The sequence below is a fragment of the Anolis sagrei genome, chromosome 7, assembly GCF_037176765.1.
Source record: "Anolis sagrei isolate rAnoSag1 chromosome 7, rAnoSag1.mat, whole genome shotgun sequence".
Taxonomy (NCBI): Eukaryota; Metazoa; Chordata; class Lepidosauria; order Squamata; family Dactyloidae; genus Anolis; species Anolis sagrei.
Genome location: NC_090027.1, coordinates 12,967,892 through 12,988,060, shown reverse-complemented (window position 1 = coordinate 12,988,060; position 20,169 = coordinate 12,967,892). Strand labels below are relative to the sequence as shown.

Here is a 20,169-nt window from a genome sequence, read left to right as displayed (position 1 = left end):
TGGTCCTTCAATTTTTGTTGGATTTCAAATCATATGAAATCAAGGCAGCATCATGACTGATCAAGAATTCTGTGAGATGTAGCTCAAAAACACTTTGGAATAGAGTTGTGTTCCATCTTCCAGGAGCTTGGTTTGCATTGCCCTTTAGTTGCTTGAAATAGCATCCCTTTGCATTTCTCCCAGGGTTGCTACAACTTTAGCAGCACCCTAAAAGTTAAACATTAACAGAGGCTGGAAAGCCAGCCTGCAGGCCTTTCGCAGCTATTGGTTTAAAAAGTGTCTCTTTGGGTCTAGAGACCGCCTTTTTTCCTGGGGATGAGATCTCCATTTTGTAAAGTCTCTCCTGCTTTCTTTAATATAGAAAAAACTCAGATGTGCTGGTGGCCAGCTAGGGAAGCTCAGACAAGCCATTGTGAGTACGATTGAGATTAGAGTCGAGCTTACCCTCTCGCCTTTGAAACTGACATTGAGCTCAGATAGAGAAAGACCTGCTCTTTCTAGAAGACAGTAGCTCATTGCTGGGGTAGGATATATCTCTGGATTTCTCTGCCATTCAGAAAGGCTTCATTACTTCATCTCCAAAACTAATTTTGAGCTTAGATTGGGGAGGACCTGCTCTTTCTGAAAGATAACAGCTCAGGGTTAGGATAAAAGATCTCAGGATTTTTTCTGCCATTCGGGATAAGTTAACTTGGTAACTGAAGGAAAAAGGAAAAAGAACATCTGTATGGTTTCCCAAATTGACTGTTTTGTTTGTAACTTCATCAAGCTGTGCCAAGTCTGCCAAAGACTTTGTAAATTAAATGTTCTGTTGATGTTCAATTCTTGACTGGCCTCAGTTGCTGAGAATTTGGAGCTTTTAAGAAAGGCACCCGTGGTTCGCCCAGATAAAAAGAGAAGCACATCTTAGTTTTAACTTCATAGTGTCTGGGTGTGATGGCACAAGTTGGTAGTTTAGGATCATTCAAATACTTGATGTTTCCAGCTCAAATCTCGTAACCTAGAGCCCACCATCAAATCAAATCAAAACATTTATTTCGGTCATTGACCAGCACAGGAAATAGTGTCACATTTCCATACAAACCTGGCATGTTTGGTACATTAAAAATATAAATATAAATATAACTACTAAAAACACAATATGGGTGAGGGAGCAGAAGGGGAAACAGGGTAAAAACGTACAATGCCCAGATCCATCACCAAATTGTAGATTCAGGGAAGAAGATTACTGGATTACTGGACACACAGTTAACTTTTGGAACTAGTCATTCCCTGGCGGATTTTGTATGCTGCTGCACAGAACTTTGCGACATTGTAGGTTGTAGCTGAATTAATATCAGCAAGTAGCAGGGAGGTATAAAATTGTCCTGAATGGCCTGGGTGCTTGTCTATCAGAGGTAAGATAAGCCTGGCATGGGTATCCCTGTAGAACGGGCACTGAAGGAGCACTTACTTACTTACTTAGGTGATCCCTCGTTGGACGAGTAAGATAGTCTTCCATTATGGATTTCCTTGTGGGTCCGTATGTGGCTGTGGAGCCCTATTCTTGCTCTGCATCTTCTTCCGCAGTGAGGGCATTGGTTTCCAGGTGGAAGGTGGTCCCGGTCGGGGTTGGCTTGACGCGCTTTCCTCCTGGCACGTTTCTCTCTTTCACCCTCCACTTGTGCCTCCTCAAATTCTGCAGCACTGCTGGTCACAGCTGTCCTCCAGCTGGAGCGCTCAAGGGCCAGGGCTTCCCAGTTCTCAGTGTCTATGCCACAGTTTTTAAGGTTGGCTTTGAGCCCATCTTTAAATCTCTTTTCCTGCCCACCAACATTCCGTTTTCCGTTCTTAAGTTCGGAGTAGAGCAACTGCTTTGGGAGACGGTGGTCAGGCATCCGGACAACGTGGCCGGCCCAGCGGAGTTGATGTTGGAGGACCATCGCTTCAATGCTGGTGGTCTTTGCTTCTTCCAGCACACTGACATTTGTCCGCTTGTCTTCCCAGGAGATTTGCAGGATTTTCCGGAGGCAGTGCTGATGAAATCGTTCCAGAAGTTGTATGTGACATCTGTAGACAGTCCATGTTTTTCAGGCATATAGCAGGGTTGAGAGGACAACAGCTTTATAAACAAGCATCTTGATATCCCTACGGATGTCCAGGTCCTCAAACACTCTCTGCTTCATTTGGAAAAATGCTGCACTCACAGAGCTCAGGCAGTATTGTATTTCGGTGTTGATGTTGACTTTGGTGGAGAGGTGGCTATCAAGGTAGCGGAAATGATCAACATTTTCTAATGTTACACCATTAAGATGTATCTCTGGCACTGGAGAGGAATTGGAATAAATAATGTATATACACATGTGTGTGTGTGTGTATGTGTGTATATATATATATATATATATATATATATATATATATGCTCAGTGAAGAGTGCATATTAAAGGAACTGGGGTTAGAGATGCCTAAACATGTCAGGTAACAAGTCGTTGGGCAAATAAAGTGCATAGTCAGGATAGGAAGGGAATAGTTCTCTGGTGAAACTACTCAATCAAAGGCACAACAGAACACGCACATTTTCAATTCTCTACAAAAAATGGATAAGATCGGGGCCTGTCTAGTCTCCCCAGGGAGGGAGTTCCAGAGCCGGTGGGCCACCACCAAGAAGGCCCTCTCCCTCGTCCCTATCAATCGTGCTTGAGACGGTGGCGGAAGTGACCGGAGAGTCTTCCCATATGATCCCAAGGGGTGCGAGTGTTCATATGGGAATATGTGGTTGTGAAGATAGGCAGATCTCAAACCATTTAGGGCTTTGTAGATAATAACCTGCACCTTGAATTGGACCCGGAAAGTTATTGGTATCCAGTGGAGCTGTTTAAACAGGGGGGTTGACCTGTCCCTGTAACTAACTCCCGTTAACAACCTGGCCGCTGATCTTTGGACTGGTTGCAATTTCCGGGCCGTCTTCAAGGGCAGCCCCACGTAGAGTGCGTTACAGTAATCCAGCCTGGAGGTAACTAGGGCATGGGCCACCATGGCCAGGTCAGATTTCACGAGATATGGGAACAGTGATGTAATCATGCCTTATGGATTAAGTAACAAGCATGTTTGGTTGTAACTTGTCATTCACACTAGTATGCAGAGAACATATTTTATTTTATTTTATTGGAAATCAAGGTAGACATTTTAGCTAAAGGCAAAGTGAAATGAGGGGATCACTCCTTATCATTTACTTTAGAGAGGCAGGATTAGGAACATCTAATCTAGCCTATTTGCTTCTAGCCCAAGATGTAGATAGTGCAGAGCAAAGTGTGTACCCTGGCTCTCTGACTGGGAAGGAAGGACGAAGCTAATTCAGTATCTATTTGCAAAGCCTTTCCTCTGGAAAGTCTTTGCAAATAGCAGCAACAACACAATTAGACTTTGCAAACTGAAGCAAGCTCTTGCATTACTAGCTGAGCAAGGGATCTGCACATAGTCATTTCTTCTTGCCAGGAGCCGAACTCAAAACAACTAGAAACCTTCATTTCCCACTTGCAGGTGACCCACGGAAAAAGTCAGATCTGACCACCCTACCTGTCTGTGACTTCTCGAATCAGCAAAGTGAAGTACGGGGAATGCATATTTGCTTCCTCCTGCAACTAATCCTGTTATCATTTCAGTAAAATGAATGTTTGCTTGTTTAAGGGGAAGGGGTTGGAGGACTGGCAGTAGTAATGAGATGAATTTCCCTGCTCATATTTTTCTCAGAATGGAAAAGAATTTGCAGTGATTAATTGGCCTTTTCAGACGTGATGTTCACATCCTCTGAAGCTGATTTTCAAGGCTGAGAATCTCCTTTGTGTGGCCTGACTGACAAAGCCAAAACCCAGACGTTCCTCGTATATAATTAATATGCTTTGCTGGCCTTAATTGAATAAAGTCATAATGATAATGTAACAATATACCCTATTTATTTTCCGCTGCATCTCTCCTAGGGGACTCAGGGTGGATTACAGAACACTTATACTATGCCGTCACGCCTGGGGGCTATAACTCTTAGCGAAAGAGACATAGACGTGACATCTTTCCCCCAAGGGATTGCTTCTTACCTTCCTTTAGAGAACTGGAACTCCCAAGGACCAAAACACTGTAGATAACTCAAAATAGGTTTTATTGTTCACAAAGAGTTATCCCTTTAAGGCAATAAGCTGGAAGTTTCAAAGGGGTAAAGGAAATATACATTACAGTCTCTGGTTGTCTTGGGTCCAAGGAGATTTCGCAGCTGAGAAGCTTTTTCTGTTCCCTCTTTTCTCAATGGCTATGAAGGTTGGAACAAACACAACCCCCAGTCCAATGGCCTATGTTGAAGGCACAGAGTCTTCCTTTTGATGCCAAACAACTGGTTTGAAGGCGCTTGGGTCTCCTCAACGTCATCCAGGGTGAACTGGGCATGAAGTATGAGTCCCAAGGGTAAAAACCTTAGAATTGGTGATGAGAGGTAACTTAATTAAGGGCTTTAGAGCCAAGTCTCTTTCTCAAGTCTATCTGATAGAAAGTTTGATGGTAGAATGGAAAAGGAAAAGCTCTGACCTCCTCCAGGAAGAGGTGGAGCCAAGCAATTGAGCTGAGGAAGCAATATAACTGGTGCAAACAACATTGATTGACAGCTATAAATAACCAATCAATCCAACTATACATTTACAAAGTAAGCAAGTTTGGGCATGTTATACAGTTTAAACCTCTCTTGCCGCACGCACACCTTCTTTGGCAGCGGAGGCAGGAAAGACACACGAGGGAGAAGGGAAAGGTGCATGCCTTTCTCTCCTCCCATGCCCCGTGTGCGCCTTCCTCGGCAGCGGCGGTAAAGTCGCACACAGGGCATGGGAGGAGAGCAAGGCGCACACCTTTCTCTTCTCCCTCGCATGTCTTTCCTGCCTCCACCGCCGAAGAAGTTGTGCATGCGGCACACTTTCCCCTCCCCCCTCACCCCATGCACGGCTTTTCTGCTTCCTCCCACCACTACCCCCGCCACCGCGGCTGTGCATGGGACAAGGAAGAAGGAGAGCAAGCCTGTGGAAAAACCTGCCGCAGGGGCTCCCCCCCCTCCTCTGCCACCGCTGAGGAAAGCTCGTGCTCCGCGTGGGGGGGAGGGAATGACAGAAAGACTGGGTGGCCATCTGTCTAATTCACCAGTAGCTGCTGCATTTCTCACCCTCGGCTTATACTCGAGTCAATAAGATTTCCCAGTTTCTTGTGGTAAAATTAGGTGCCTCGGCTTATATTCAGGTCGGCTTATGCTCGAGTATATACGGTATATTTATTTATTTATTTATTTACAGCTTTATCTATTTATTTACAGCATAACGGCGCTCCATGCAGTCATGCCGGCCACATGACCTTGGAGGTGTCTACGGACAAAGCTGGCTCTTCGGCTTAGAAATGGAGATGAGCACCACACCCCAGAGTCAGACATGACTGGACTTAATGTCAGGGGACTACCTTTACCTACCTTACAGCTTTTATATTCCGCCCTTCTCACCCCGCAGGGGACTCAGGGCGGATTACAGTGTACACATATATGGCAAACATTCAATGCCAATTTTTGACATACAAACATATACAGACATACACAGAGGCTATTTAACTTTTTCAGGCCGCCAGGGGAGCTGTCGCTTTCATCGTCCATCTGCGACACTGATGAAGCACTTCCGTATTCCCCGCATGCTTCCCCGCTGAAATGCTTTGCAGGAGTCTTCTTTATGGCCTCACAAATCAGTTAATTTAGCCTCCCCACACCTTATTTTCCTACTTGACAGATGCAACTGTCTTTTGGGTTGCAAAGGTCGACAACAGGCTATACACAATTGGTTGGAAACCCACTCCAACCCGGGCTGGCTTTGAACTCATTACCTTTTTGGTCAGAGTGATCTTAATTGTAGCGACGATAAAGAAAATAGGCAGTCCAGGAGGGTGAAGGTGATCTCAAATTTATTGATCAGCCAAGCTGTTTATATACCTTCTTGTGCTCTTTGCAAAGCTTGCATAGTAACAGTGAGTTGGATTACATCATTGGCAGAGTGATTGGCTAGAGGTGAGGTCATCTTAAGGTGAGGTAGCCTGCAGGTGAGGTCAGCTATAGATGATGTCATCCTTCCTGTCCTCAAGGGTAATGTCCATACATGGTCAGTGGGGTAGGAACAGTGTATGCATCTGGGGAACACGGTTTGCCGATGTTTTCCAGTGGCATAACTGGTTTTCTACTGGTTTCCTACATCCCACCTTTTTTTGTTTATTTAAAGGCCAGGACATATATAGGACATTATCCTGAGGCGGGGGGAAAGGTCAGCAGAGCGTGAGGCTAGCAAGAAGCTTATAACAATGGGATATATATAGCAGTAGCAGATTATTATATAGCCATCAATAGTTGTGTAGAGTAAACAAATTGGATAATAAAAGTTTTATCAAGCAGGTACAGTGTTTTGCTTAAAATGTTAAGCTAAGTCATTAAAAAACAACATGCATAAGTATTTTGTTGAAGTTATTTGTGAGATTTGAAACAACACATAGAATAGACTAGAAGGTGAATGGAATTTTGAAGGCCTTGGTGTCACGTCATCTTTTTAGAGGCAAATGTAGTGAGCAGGAACCCAAAGCGCTTGATTTAAGAAGTCAATGACAGAGAATGTGTGTTTAAACAATGTTGTCAAAAAGCAAGTTGTGTTTGTTAAAGTTCATAGGTTTATGACAGTTGAAGCAGGAACTCTTGGTTCTTGGCAGGGGGTTGGACTGGATGGCCCATGAGGTCTCTTTTAACTCCTTGACTCTAGGCGATGAGGGGGGCTGGGCCTTCTCACTCCGGATCTGGTAACCTGCATCAAAGGAGGAGGAGGAGGAGGGAGAGGGGGTGTGGAGGTTTGGAAATATTTCTGGATCCTGGTAACGAGAGAAGAATCAGATAAAATTAAATTCAAATGATTAATGGTAAATAACACGTATAGGAAGGCCATTGGAAAGCGAAACCCAAAAACGAGCAGGAAAGAGGAAGGGGGTGACTCCCCCCTTTTCTTTGTGTGTGAGAAAAAGCAGATGGTTTGTAGAGGTATGATTTGAACGCTCAGCAATCTTGTTTTGTGTGGCCATCGTATGGAATGTTAAAGATGTGTAGGAAGAGTAGAACGTTGTAAGCGTAGCGCTGTAATAAGAGGGTTTGGTGGTAGTTTTTATTGTAGGAGGGACCCTCATAAATGTAAAGGTATAAAGAAAGTGGTTGAGAACACGTTTGGTGTGTCTTTTTTGTGAGGGGTTGTTTAAATGTAATTAGAGAATGTGTCAACAGTGACATGAAGAATTGTGTAAGGGAAAAATGAGGGAAAATGTGTGTTGTTTGTTTGTGAAAGCTGGTTTGTTTTAGTGTCTATGGGGTGTAGGTTAAAATGAGCTGTAAACATATGTATTAGATCAATTGAACATTTTAAGAAAACTGAGTGTGTTAAACCCAGGTTAATAGTAGCAAGCCATGTTTAACTCTTAGCATTGGGATGGTATGATTTTAAAAGCTTTGGAACTGACACAGAGTCATAAAAGGAAAAAAAAGTGGTTTTAAACTCTTTTTAGGTTTAGGTAGCAATGTGGGTGGAGTCTCAGAAAGAATAGACTCGACCAAGGTGGAAAATGTTGTATTAAAATCTTTAGGGAATGTATTTTGAAATATATGTGGATGAGTGAGGCAATGAGCAACAGCAAAGCTGTTGGATCACTTTAGTGATTATGTAATGAGAAAGGGATAATAGGTTTTGTAGTTTGAGGATGAAAAGGCATGGCTCATAGGGTTGTGTTTTGTTGTAGAGGAAGGATGTGGTAGCTATGAATCAATCAATCAATGATTTATTATGGTCTTTGACCAGCACAGTATAGAATGGGGATCGGTGTGTGTAAGGAAGGGAATTGTAGTTTTGAAGTATTAGGCATGAAAGCAGAATGAAAGCATATTTAAAAACATCTAATAATATCATATAAAAGAGACAAATTAAAAGCATAAAACAGAGTAATCAAGTATAAACAATTATGAATAAAAAAATCATTTTAAAACAGACAGAAAGGGGAAGGGAGGCAATGTTGGTGTGTGTGTGTATTGATTAGATCTCAGAGCCTAGCCGTGTCTTGTACGGGTTGTGGAATGTATGCCCCCCTTTTTGGGCAGCGTGTGTTGCTTTTGGTCTCTCAGAGAGAGAGAGAGGGAGAGATTTTTTGTCTCATGGATTTTAGTGTCTTGTAAGGTAGATATGATGTGTGAATAAAGCAATAAATGTCTGGTTTTGAGTATTGTTTTGTTAATTTTTAAATGTGGGTAACGAATAGAGGTGTGTGTCTGTCTGTAAGAAGTGAGTGTTGATTTTATTTAATGACAGAATGTTTAAATCTAGTGAAAGCTGAGATCAGACTTTTAAAGTGTTGATTGTAGCGTGTTGTAGTGTGATAGGAAAGAAGGAAGAACATCAAAAGGAAGCAAACAAAGTTATGATTTGTAGACTTAATAAACTCAATCTTAAAATGAGAATGTTTAAAGTGTAACATAGCAAGATCTGTTATTATGTAAGCATGTGTTGTCAACTAATGTTTTGTAAGAAGTGTGTTTTTGTGAAGCTGATTATCTGTAAGTATCAGATGAAAGGCATGGAAACCAAGCATGTAATTGTTTAGGTGTGATTAAAATTTAAGATTGTATGAATTGAATGTGAGTCTTATATATAATTAACCCTTTGAAACGAAAGGGACAAGAAGCTTTGTGTGTCAAGCCTGGTTTAATGTTATTGTTGGTGGAGTTTAGAATGTGTTTTAGTTGTGAACTATAGATTTTAAGAATCACAACTCTTGATTATGAAATCAACACCAACTCTATCAGTATTTAAATTGTTGTATATGGGTATGTGTATCACACTTGATCAAGCAAATGAAAGTCTGTTTTGTATGTAAGACATTTTTATCACAATTTATGACAGTAAAAAACTTATAATTATGAAACAATAACAATGAGTAAAATTATAACTATGAAACAACAACAACAATGAAAACAATCTCAAACAATCTCTCAGTTGAGGGTTAGTATAACATAAAGAACTATCTTAAAGAGTTGTAGTGGCTCTCATTATATCTTATAACTAATTAATATTGTTTAGTGTTAAAGAAAATGAAGTTTGATAACCTTTAGAGGACTGTGTATTGTCTATCTTTATCAAAGATAAAACTTTGAAAGCTTTTTATCAAAACACTCTTTAAAAGAATGAGGACTCTCTATATTGATCTTTAACTGTATATTGTGTATGTATTTATGACCCTGGAACTTCTGATTGAACAGAAGTTCATTCTGAAAATCATTTTGTAACAAATGTTTATTTAATGACAGTATATATGGGAGCTTTACGTTTTGTTGAATGGAAATGTTTTAATGTTGTCTCTTAAAGAGAGGGGTTAAAAGAGAACATTGACATAGCTGTATCTTAGCTAGTGTCGATTGAAACTATGGGAATGGGATAGGGGTCGTTAAACTGTCTCATCAATGATGTATTAAGAAAAGGTGGGGGTCTGTGACCTAACGGTTCATCCAGACGTGGTATAAGCACTGTTTATTTATGTAACTCCCCCTTTAAAAGCATATGTCTTTTCAGACTCAAAATCTGGGAGGTGAATTATGATATTTATGATTGTTTGGTGATTAATGTCAGATTCTTCAACCGCGCATGTTGCGGGATTAACTGACATTATGGGAAGCTCTGGTCGTCCAGCTGTTTTAGTGAATGTGCCGGAGCCATAAATTAGGTCTGGAACCACGGCTGTTGTGTTTTGAATGTGCTCAGTCGAGGATACAGCTTCCTCGAATCCTGCCATGTCAAGAAGGGTTGCGGTCATGTTTTCTCGGCCCCCAGCATTCTGAATGGTCTGAGGAATCATGTCTCTCAGTGGCTGGGGCTGTAACAATTTTTCAAGACTTGGCTGTTTATTTTGAAGAGAAGTAGAGGGGAGATTTGGATCGGCGGGGGATGATTCAAAAGCAAAGACACATGAAGGCGGGATAGGGAGGGCTATCTGTGAATATCTCATCTCGAGCGGGGTAAAAAGAGGATTTATGATCTGAGTTGGGAGAGGTTGATTCGTGACCGGAGCCACGGGTGGGCAATTATCTGTCACTCCCAGGAGAGTGATTGTTTCACAACATTGCTTCCACAGCAATAAGTGTTGAATTGTCCCCTGGGGTTTTTCAAGGAAGGTTTGACCTATCCTGACCCAATCCGATGGTTTTAATGACCCCTGCTGTGGATACCAAGGGCAGTGGCTCTGAATTTCTCTAACTAAGTCTTCCAAGTCTCCTTGACTGACTTCGGGACCCTCCCTCTGCCCCAACAACTTGCGCAACTCCCCAGCATGATCTTGCTGGTGGTAAGTTGACACATTTCCACCCATGTACTCACGAGATTGGGAACGGTTGGACCGTTGTCGTGCACGAAAGCTATTCCAGCGGTGAGCAGAAGGCGGGGAGGATCACGTCGGGGTCACCAGATGTAGCGACGATAAAGAAAATAGGCAGTCCAGGAGGGTGAAGGTGATCTCAAATTTATTGATCAGCCAAGCTGTTTATATACCTTCTTGTGCTCTTTGCAAAGCTTGCATAGTAACAGTGAGTTGGATTACATCATTGGCAGAGTGATTGGCTAGAGGTGAGGTCATCTTAAGGTGAGGTAGCCTGCAGGTGAGGTCAGCTATAGATGATGTCATCCTTCCTGTCCTCAAGGGTAATGTCCATACATGGTCAGTGGGGTAGGAACAGTGTATGCATCTGGGGAACACGGTTTGCCGATGTTTTCCAGTGGCATAACTGGTTTTCTACTGGTTTCCTACACTTAATGCAGCTGACACTCAGCCAGCTGAGCCACAGTCCCTGTGTATGCACATATGAGCACTGTTTTAAAATAGGCTAATAAAGGAAAATGCCCCACATTCAATATAAAATGTGCGAATAGAAGATATATTTCAGGTAGGATGCAAAGGCAGTGCAAGTTCTTTGGTATGTATGCAACTTGCAATTCTGTACACATTTCTTTTTCAATTCTCTTGCAAACAGCATTGTAGTAGTCAATGTGAAGCAATCTGGGTGTTTCAATCTCTAATTCCCTCTTACCTGTGTGCCAGTATGTACCCAGAGGCACGTATAAGCCAAATTTTCATCATCTTAATTTAGTCATGTAACTTGGCTGTATGGTTCCTTCTAACAATAGCAATGATAGCAGCAGTTACACTTCCTGGCCCTGATCCTGACTATTATTGTGCAACATTGGCACAGTTGCTTGTTCCTCCTGCAGTTTATGATTCAGTTTCATTTATGGTCATAACAGTGTTTGTTTATTTCCCCATGTGCATTGACTCATTTTCTTGGAGCATCTGAACACATTCAATTCATTGGAAAATACTGTATGAAAGAAAAATGGTTGACTGACAAATACCTGGTGCCAGGCCATGAAGTGCTGTACAGTTATTTAACCTAACGTAATTGTATTTTCTCAAACTTTCCTGCTTTCTGTATTTATTTATCTCTACTCTTTTTTCCCCTCTAAGAAGTAGCACTTAAGGTTACAGACAGCATTAATTTTTTAGTAAGAGCAAGTACAATTACAGTATAAAAATATTTTATATCACAAGCATTTCAATTACAGCTGAGTTCAAAGCAAGAACAATTAGCCCAAAACATTTTCCAGCTAAAGATGCTTGGGATTTTGAGCTATGTGCTTTCATCATATGGCTTGATGCACAGCTGTCAGAGTCAGGTGCAAAGCCAAATTCAGCTGTTCCCTGGATTTCATCTTCAAATATTGGAACAGAATTCCCAGCAGTTTGCACATAGCATAGTTTATTCAGACAGAGTAGAAGAAGATGGAGGAAATGCCCATTGGTACATAGATTCAAATACTATTTTATGAGGTTTTTATTTCGGTAAAAATTCGTAGAAATCGAGCAGCAGGAGAAATATACGAGGGTTGAATGAAAAGTAATCCCTCCACCTTCGTTACTTGGGTTTGGATGGGAATACTTTAATAAATCAAATGCAGAAATAATCCTTAGAATGTGCTCTTTAACTACCATTATTCACTTTTCCACATAATCACCAGACAATTGGATACATTTCTGCCAACGATAAACAAGTTTTCTGAAGCCGCCATGGAAGAAGTCGACACTCTGTTTCCGCAACTCATCATGCACAGATCTTCTGATAACTAAGCAAAGCAATAATGTGACCCACACATTCTTGTGAAATGCTAACTGAATACATTTTGGCCAATGATGAACAAGTTTTCTGAAGCCGTCACGGAAGAAGTCGACACTCTGTTTCCGCAACCAGCATCTCACAGTTCTCTCAACGTCTTCATCATTAGCATAATGATGTCTCCGCAGATCTTCTTTCATTATCGGGAACAGATGGAAGTCAGACGGTGCTAAATCTGGACTCTATGGAGGATGGCATACAGTGGTGAGATCCAATCTCTGAAGTTAAAAGTCGGTGCGCTTTTATTTAAGGTGTCATCATCATGGGTACCCATCATGCACAGATCTTCCGATAGCCAAGCAAAGCAATAATGTGACCCACATATTCTTGTGAAATGCTGATTATGCTTGACATTTCTCTCTGAGTGATAGAATCAAAGAGGTGGAAGAGACCTCGTGGGCCATCCAGTCCAACCCCCTGCCAAGAAGCAGGAATATTGCATTCAAATCATCCCTGACAGATGGCCATCCAGCCTCTGTTCAAAAGCTTCCAAAGAAGGAGCCTCCACCACACTCCGGGGCAGAGAGTTCCACTGCTGAACGGCTCTCACAGTCAGGAAGTTCTTCCTCATGTTCAGATGGAATCTCCTCTCTTGTAGTTCGAAGCCATTGTTCCGTGTCCTAGTCTCCAGGGAAGCAGAAAACAAGCTTGTTCCCTCCTCCCTGTGGCTTACTTCTTGGGAGGAGAGCAATGACCAATCTCGATCAAATAGTGAAGAGTGGAGACATCACACTGACAATGAAGATCCGCATAGTCAAAGCAATGATATTCCCAATAGTCACCCATGGATGTGAGAGCTGGACCATAGGGAAGGCTGAGTGAAGGAAGGTGGATGCTTTTGAACTGTGGTGCTGGAGCAAAGTTCAGCACCACAATGAGTCCTTTGGCCACATCATGAGAAGAAAGGAAAGCTTAGAGAAGACAACGATGCTAGGGAAAATGGAAGGAAAAAGGAAGAGGGGCCCACCAAGGGCAAGATGGATGGGATCCTTTTTATTTATCATGTCAGGGCAACCAGTCGATTATATTACATTATATTACATTTCTAACAGAAACAAAGCAAACAAACAGACAAAATACAGAATTTGTGAGTTTGGTAGTTGATTAACTGTACTTTGACCAGTATCTGGCCACTTGGAGTGCTTCTGGTGTTGCTGCAAGGAGGTCCTCCATTGTGCATGTGACAGGGCTCAGGTTGCATTGCAGCAGGTGGTCTGTGGTTTGCTCTTCTCCATACTCGCATGTTGTGGATTCTACTTTGTAGCCCCATTTCTGAAGATTGGCTCTGCATCTCGTGGTGCCAGAGCGCAGTCTGTTCAGCGCCTTCCAAGTCGCCCAGTTTTCTGTGTGCCCAGGGGGGAGTCTCTCATTGGGTATCAGCCATTGATTGAGGTTCTGGGTTTGAGCCTGCCACTTTTGGACTCTCGCTTGCTGAGGTGTTCCAGCGAGTGTCTCTGTAGATCTTAGAAAACTATGTCTGGATTTAAGTCGTTGATGTGCTGGCTGATGCCCAAACAAGGGATGAGCTGGAGATGTCTCTGCCTTGGTCCTTTCACTATTGGCTGCTACTTCCCGGTGGATGTCAGGTGGTGCAATACCGGCTAAACAGTGTAATTTCTCCAGTAGTGTAGGGTGCAGACACCCCGTGATAATGTGGCATGTCTCATTAAGAGCCACATCCACTGTTTTAGTGTGGTGAGATGTGTTCCACACTGGGCATGCATACTCAGCAGCAGAGTAGCATAGTGCAAGGGCAGATGTCTTCACTGTATCTGGTTGTGATTCCCAGGTTGTGCCAGTCAGCTTTCGTATGATATTGTTTCTAGCACCCACTTTTTGCTTGATGTTCAGGCAGTGCTTCTTGTAGGTAAGAGCACGGTCCAGAGTGACTCCCAGGTATTTGCGTGTGCTGCAATGCTCCAGTGGGATTCCTTCCCAGGTGATCTTCAGAGCTCGGGATGCTTGATGTGACTGGATTGACTTGGAGCTGGGGGTGGTGACTGCCAACAGGGAGCTCTGGCATGGGCTGGTCCATGAGGTTACGAAAAGTCAGAAACAAATGAACAACAACAAACTTTTGTCTCAGAATGGTTCTTAATATTTCCATTTCTGGGTTTTGCCAGTAGGATGAAGACCTGCTAAGAGTAACTAAAGTCTCCTTGTCTGATAAAATGAAAAGATTACAGCAATAACTGTTGTCAGCATTTTTCTCATTTAAACAAATAAAGCTGACAAATGATGAAGTTGGGTGCTGTTCTGTTATATTTAGCACATACCAAGCAATTATTCATCCTTTGCCAGTACTGCTCTGTCTGCCGCGAAGCCACTCAGCAGTACAGAAAGCTTATTAGCATAGCACTACCAGAGGCATCCATTCCACATTCTTTGAGGCTGCGTAGGATGACAAAGGATGATGCTTATAATTTTCACAACAATTTAAAGAGCTGGACCACCACTGTGAGTCGAAATTACCTAAGGTATCAAATGAACAGCATTCGTTTCCATTTATTACACAGTTGCTCTTTCTCAAATTGATTAGGAGTTCTTTCCATCTAATTTCCATTTTTCTAGGGAGAGATGATCAGAAGTTTAACATAGTAGGAAAAACAATTTTGCTAGAAAACTAGACCAAGTTTCACTTAACTAGTATGCTTATTTTGTGTGTTAATATCTGTAAAGAGTGCTCTGGTCTATTAAATGTTGCAGTATATTGAAGAAAGCATTGCGATTTTTTTGGCACAGTGGGTTACCCCCTTATGCCAGCAGGACTGAAGACTGACAGGCCATAGGTTCAAATCCAGGGAGAGCGTGGATGAGCTCCCACTGTCAGCACCAGCTCCCCATGCGGGAATATGAGAGAACATCTGGGCGTCCCCTGGGTAATGTCCTTGCAGATGGCCAATTATCTCGCACCAGAAGCAATCTGCAGTTTCTCAAGTCACTCCTAACATGAAAAAAAATTGCCATTGGGATATACATAACCGCAATTCCGTTTATGAACCTACGTGATCTCTTCGATCATCCGGAGAGGCCCTTCTCTCGCTGCTGCCCCCTTCGCAGGTGTGACTGGTGGGAACAAGGGAGAGGACCTTTTCTGTGGTGGCCCCTCGACTTTGGAACTCTCTCCCTAAGGATATGACCGACGGGTCATAGGTTCAAATCCAGGCTCAAGGTCAATGTCCACCAAACACTTCCAGTATTTTCTGTTGATCATGGGAGTCCTGTGTGCCAAGTTTGGTTCAATTCCATCGTTGATGGAGTTCAGAATGCTCTTTGATGGTAGGTGAACTATAAATCCCAGCAACTACAACTCCCAAATGACTAAATCATAATCTTTTGAGTGATGGTCACTCCTTGTGTTGTGAGGTGTTTTGTTTTTGTTCTTTTGTTTTTAAGGTATTCATTATGCACAGAGCATTTATATATATATAGATTATCATTATTTAGGGATGTTGGATGTCCACTTAGATATGGTCGCACAGGGTTGCCCTTAAACCAGCCATCACTATCTCTAAGCTCAATGTACCTCAAATAACTCTTGCATTGACATCGTAGGGATAAGAATGGGGACCCTAGATCTACTGTTAAGGTAAAAGGAGGTCAGTATTAGCAGACTGGTAACTATGAATTTTGCCTCAGTGTCCCTCACTTGCAACAGGATTATGGGAGGGCTTTGCCAGCAGAAATGTGATTGATCCTTGAAATGTAACCACCGGCTTCATTTGCAAGTCTGATTGCCCAGACTCCTAATTCTAAAGCAGTTACAGTATTGACAGGAAAACGTGTTAACAGCTCTTAATTATGAGCGGGGTGTCTTGGTTTGTTTTGACCCTGAAACCAACAAACAAAAAAGGACTCTAGGAATTCAGATGTTTCTTTATTTCTTTATCATGTTATGAGCAAACCAAGGGCACAGTTATAATGTATTTAAGAAAACACAAAGTTTAAAACTTGGCATTATATTATATTTATGGTGTCAGAAGTGAAATGAGGGAACAGTTTATTTCTCGTGTCAGGGCAGCCAGTCAATTATATTACATTTCTAACAGAACAAAGCAAACAAACAGAGAAAATACAAAATTTGCGAGTTTGGTAGTTGATTAAATGTCCTTTGACCAGTATCTGGCCACTTGGAGTGCTTCTGGTGTTGCCGCAAGAAGGTCCTCCATTGTGCATGTGGCAGGGCTCAGGTTGCATTGCAGCAGGGGGTCTGTAGTTTGCTCCTCTCTGCACTCGCATGTCGAGGATTCCACTTTGTGGCCCCATTTCTTGAGGTTGGCTCTGCATCTCGTGGTGCCAGAGCGCAGTCTGTTCAGCACCTTCCAAGTCGCCCAGTCCTCTGTGTGCCCAGGGGGAAGTCTCTCATTTAGTATCAGCCATTGGTTGAGGTTCTGGGTTTGAGCCTGCCATTTTTGGACTCACTTGCTGAGGCGTTCCAGCGAGTGTCTCTGTAGATCTTAGAAAACTATTTCTCGATTTAAGTCGTTGACGTGCTGGCTGATACCCAAACAGGGGATGAGCTGGAGATGTCCCTGCCTTGGTCCTTTCACAATTGGCTGCCACTTCCCGGCGGATGTCAGGTGGTGCGATACCGGCTAAGCAGTGTAATTTCTCCAGTGGTGTAGGGCGCAGACACCCCGTGATAATGCGGCATGTCTCATTAAGAGCCACATCCACTGTTTTAGTGTGGTGAGATCTGTTCCACACTGGGCATGCATACTCAGCAGCAGAGTAGCACAGCGCAAGGGCAGATGTCTTCACTGTATCTGGTTGTGAGGGAACAGTTATAATGTATTTTTAAAAGAGCATAAACAAAGTTAAAAACTTGACATTATACTAGATTTCCTTTGACCAGAAGCTGGTCACTTGGAGTGCCTTTGGTGTCACTGTGAGAAGAGCCTCCATTGTGCATAATGGCAGGACTAAGGTTCCAAGTCGCCCAATTTTCTGTGTGCCCAGGGGGGAGTCTCTTATTTGGTATCAGCCATTGATTGAGGTTCTGGGTTTGAGCCCGCCACTTTTGGACTCTCATTTGCTTTCTTGTTTGCTGTTTTCTCTTGCGTATTATGAGGGTTGAATGAAAAGTAATGCCTCCACCTTTGTTCCTTGGATTTGGATGGGAATATTTTAATAAACCAAACACAGAAGTAATCCTTAGAATGTGCTCTTTAACTACCACTATTCACTTTTACACATAATCACGAAGCAATTGGATATATTTCTGTCAATGATGAACAAGTTTTCTGAAACCGTCATGGAAGAAGTTGACACTCTTGTTTCCGAAATCAGTGTCTCACAGTTCTCTCATACTGGGTACCCATCGTGCACAGATCTTCCGATAGCCAAGCAAAGTAATAATGTGACCCACATGTTCTTGTGAAATGCCGATTATGCTTGAAATTTCTCTCTGAGTGACACAACGATCATCCTGAATCAATCTGTCAACCTTTTGCTTGTGAAACTCGGTGGTTGCTGTCACAGGACGTCCAACTCTGTTTGTCAAGCAGGTCACATGTTCCCACCTCAACATCTTTAAACTTCTTTGCCCAACGACGCACAGTACTCACATCAACACAATCACCATAAACAGCTTGCATTCTCTGATTAATCTCCTTTGGGGTGACACCTTCTGCTGTCAAGAATTCAGTGACTGCGTGTGAAAAAGATCTTGGAGTCCTCGTGGACAACAAGTTAAACATGAGCCAACAATGTGATATGGCAGCAAAAAAAGCCAATGGGATTTAGGCCTGCATCAATAGGAGCATAGTGTCTAGATCTAGGGAAGTCATGCTACCCCTCTATTCCGCTTTGGTTAGACCACACCTGGAATATTGTGTCCAATTCTGGGCACCACAATTCAAGAGAGATATTGACAAGCTGGAATGTGTCCAGAGGAGGGCGACTAAACTGATCAAGGGTCTGGAGAACAAGCCCTATGAGGAGCGGCTTAAGGAGCTGGGCATGTTTAGCCTGAAGAAGAGAAGGCTGAGAGGAGATATGATAGCCATGTATAAATATGTGAGAGGAAGCCACAGAAAAGAGGGAGCAAGCTTGTTTTCTGCTTCCTTGGAGACTAGGACGCGAAACAATGGCTTCAAACTACAAGAGAGGAGATTCCATCTGGACATGAGGAAGAACTTCCTGACTGTGAGAGCCATTCAGCAGTGGAACTCTCTGCCTCAGAGTGTGGTGGAGGCTCCTTCTTTGGAAGCTTTTAAACAGAGGCTGGATGGCCATCTGTCAGGGGTGATTTGAATGCAATATTCCTGCTTCTTGGCAGGGGGTTGGACTGGATGGCCCATGAGGTCTCTTCCAACTCTTTGATTCTATGATTCTATGATTCTATGCACATTGCTTAAGTCGCATTGACCGATCATCTGTGCAGGGTTCCATACTTTGCACTTTAACAACACAACCATTCAATGTTAAGGGCTCCCACCAAAATGGAACTGTAGAGGAGAGTCTACTGAACAAGCCAGTACCTGCCGCATACCAGTACTGCCATCTGTTGAGGAGTTACGAACGTGGAGGCATTACTTTTCATTCAACCCTCGTATTTACTTTTCCGAACATTTTAATGCATCTGTAGTGCAAACGCATACACACAATCACACCTGTCCTCTTTTTCCCTGGTCCAACTTCAACTTGATGATGAATTCTTGAGAACTTAAGTTTCTACATGGGATTTTTTTTGTTAAATCACTCTGTTGTGCGAATGTGTATTGATTTTCCCAGGCAACATGAAGAACTGAAGCAAGAAAGAAAATGTGTCCTCAAATTGGTAGTTTTACCATAAGCCTGAATTTATCATAACCGGAAGTTCAAGTATTTCTGTTCAGATGAAGAGCCAATAAAATGAGAGGGTGGGAGGAAGAGATAAGCTAATTAAGGAACCTTCGGGCTGAATTATTATTCCAAAAGGTTTATATTTCAAAGGGGGAACTGTGTGTGACTGATTTTTCAATTAGAAATGTCTGGTTAGTTCCCATTAAAAGCAATTCAGAAAGATATATATACATAGAGAGAGAGAGAGAGTTGGGAAGGAGAGAAGAAGGAAAGTAGAGAGAAAAGTCTGCATCTACATTATTCCCTACCTATTGTTTTTTTTAAAAAAAAAATCAATGAGCCCCATCTCAATAGAAATGAGGAGCAAAACATAATTGCTTTGATGGATAATTAACCATCTCGGTGCCTTGGGATGCTGAGGACGGGGTCTCAGTTCTTTCTCTAGTCATATTCCTGGACCATACGGAAGGCTGAGCGAAGGAAGATAAGACACTTTTGAACTGTGGTGCTGGAGGAAAATTCTGAGAGTGTCTTGGACCGCTAGAAGATCCAACCAGTCCATACTGTCGCACCTCAGAATAGGTTCACATTGCTGAAAACACCAAACTGCACACAGCCAGAATTCTTGATAATTTATTAAAAAGTAAAAAAAGTAAAAAAGGGCCGTGACAGACTTTGTATTTCTAGGTGCAAAGATTACTGCAGATGCAGACTGTGGCCAGGAAATCAGAAGACGCTTACTTCTTGGGAGGAGAGCAATGTCCAGTCTCGATAAAATAGTAAAGAGTAGAGACATCACATTGGCAACAAAGATCCACATAGTCAAAGCCATGGTATTCCCTGTAGCAACCTACGGATGTGAGAGCTGGACCTTAGGGAAGGCTGAGTGAAGGAAGAGAGTAGGCCTGTTTGATCAAGAAAAAATTTGTTTCTAAATTCGATTCTTAATTGGGGTGTTTTTTTGTTTCGATATTAAAAATATTTACAAAACTTACCAAAAAAATGTTTTGTTATTTACGAATTTTCGTTATTATTTACAAAACATTTTAGAAAAAAAATTTTTCTTGATCAAACAGGCTAAGTGTGAATGTTGCAGTAATGGTCACCAA

The 20,169-nt window shown here is 42.4% G+C and overlaps 1 protein-coding gene and 1 long non-coding RNA gene across 3 annotated transcripts in view; one reads left to right on the top strand and one right to left on the bottom strand.

Annotated features, from left to right (window-relative positions):
* UNC5D (unc-5 netrin receptor D) overlaps window positions 1-20,169 on the top strand; it is a 571,167-nt gene that overhangs the window by 283,665 nt on the left and 267,333 nt on the right. The window lies entirely within an intron of this gene.
* Window positions 5,933-10,849, bottom strand: LOC137097509 (uncharacterized). Its single transcript, XR_010910239.1, has 2 exons — window positions 10,428-10,849; window positions 5,933-6,894 (listed from the first exon to the last, which is right to left on the bottom strand). It is a non-coding gene; the product is annotated as an uncharacterized lncRNA (long non-coding RNA).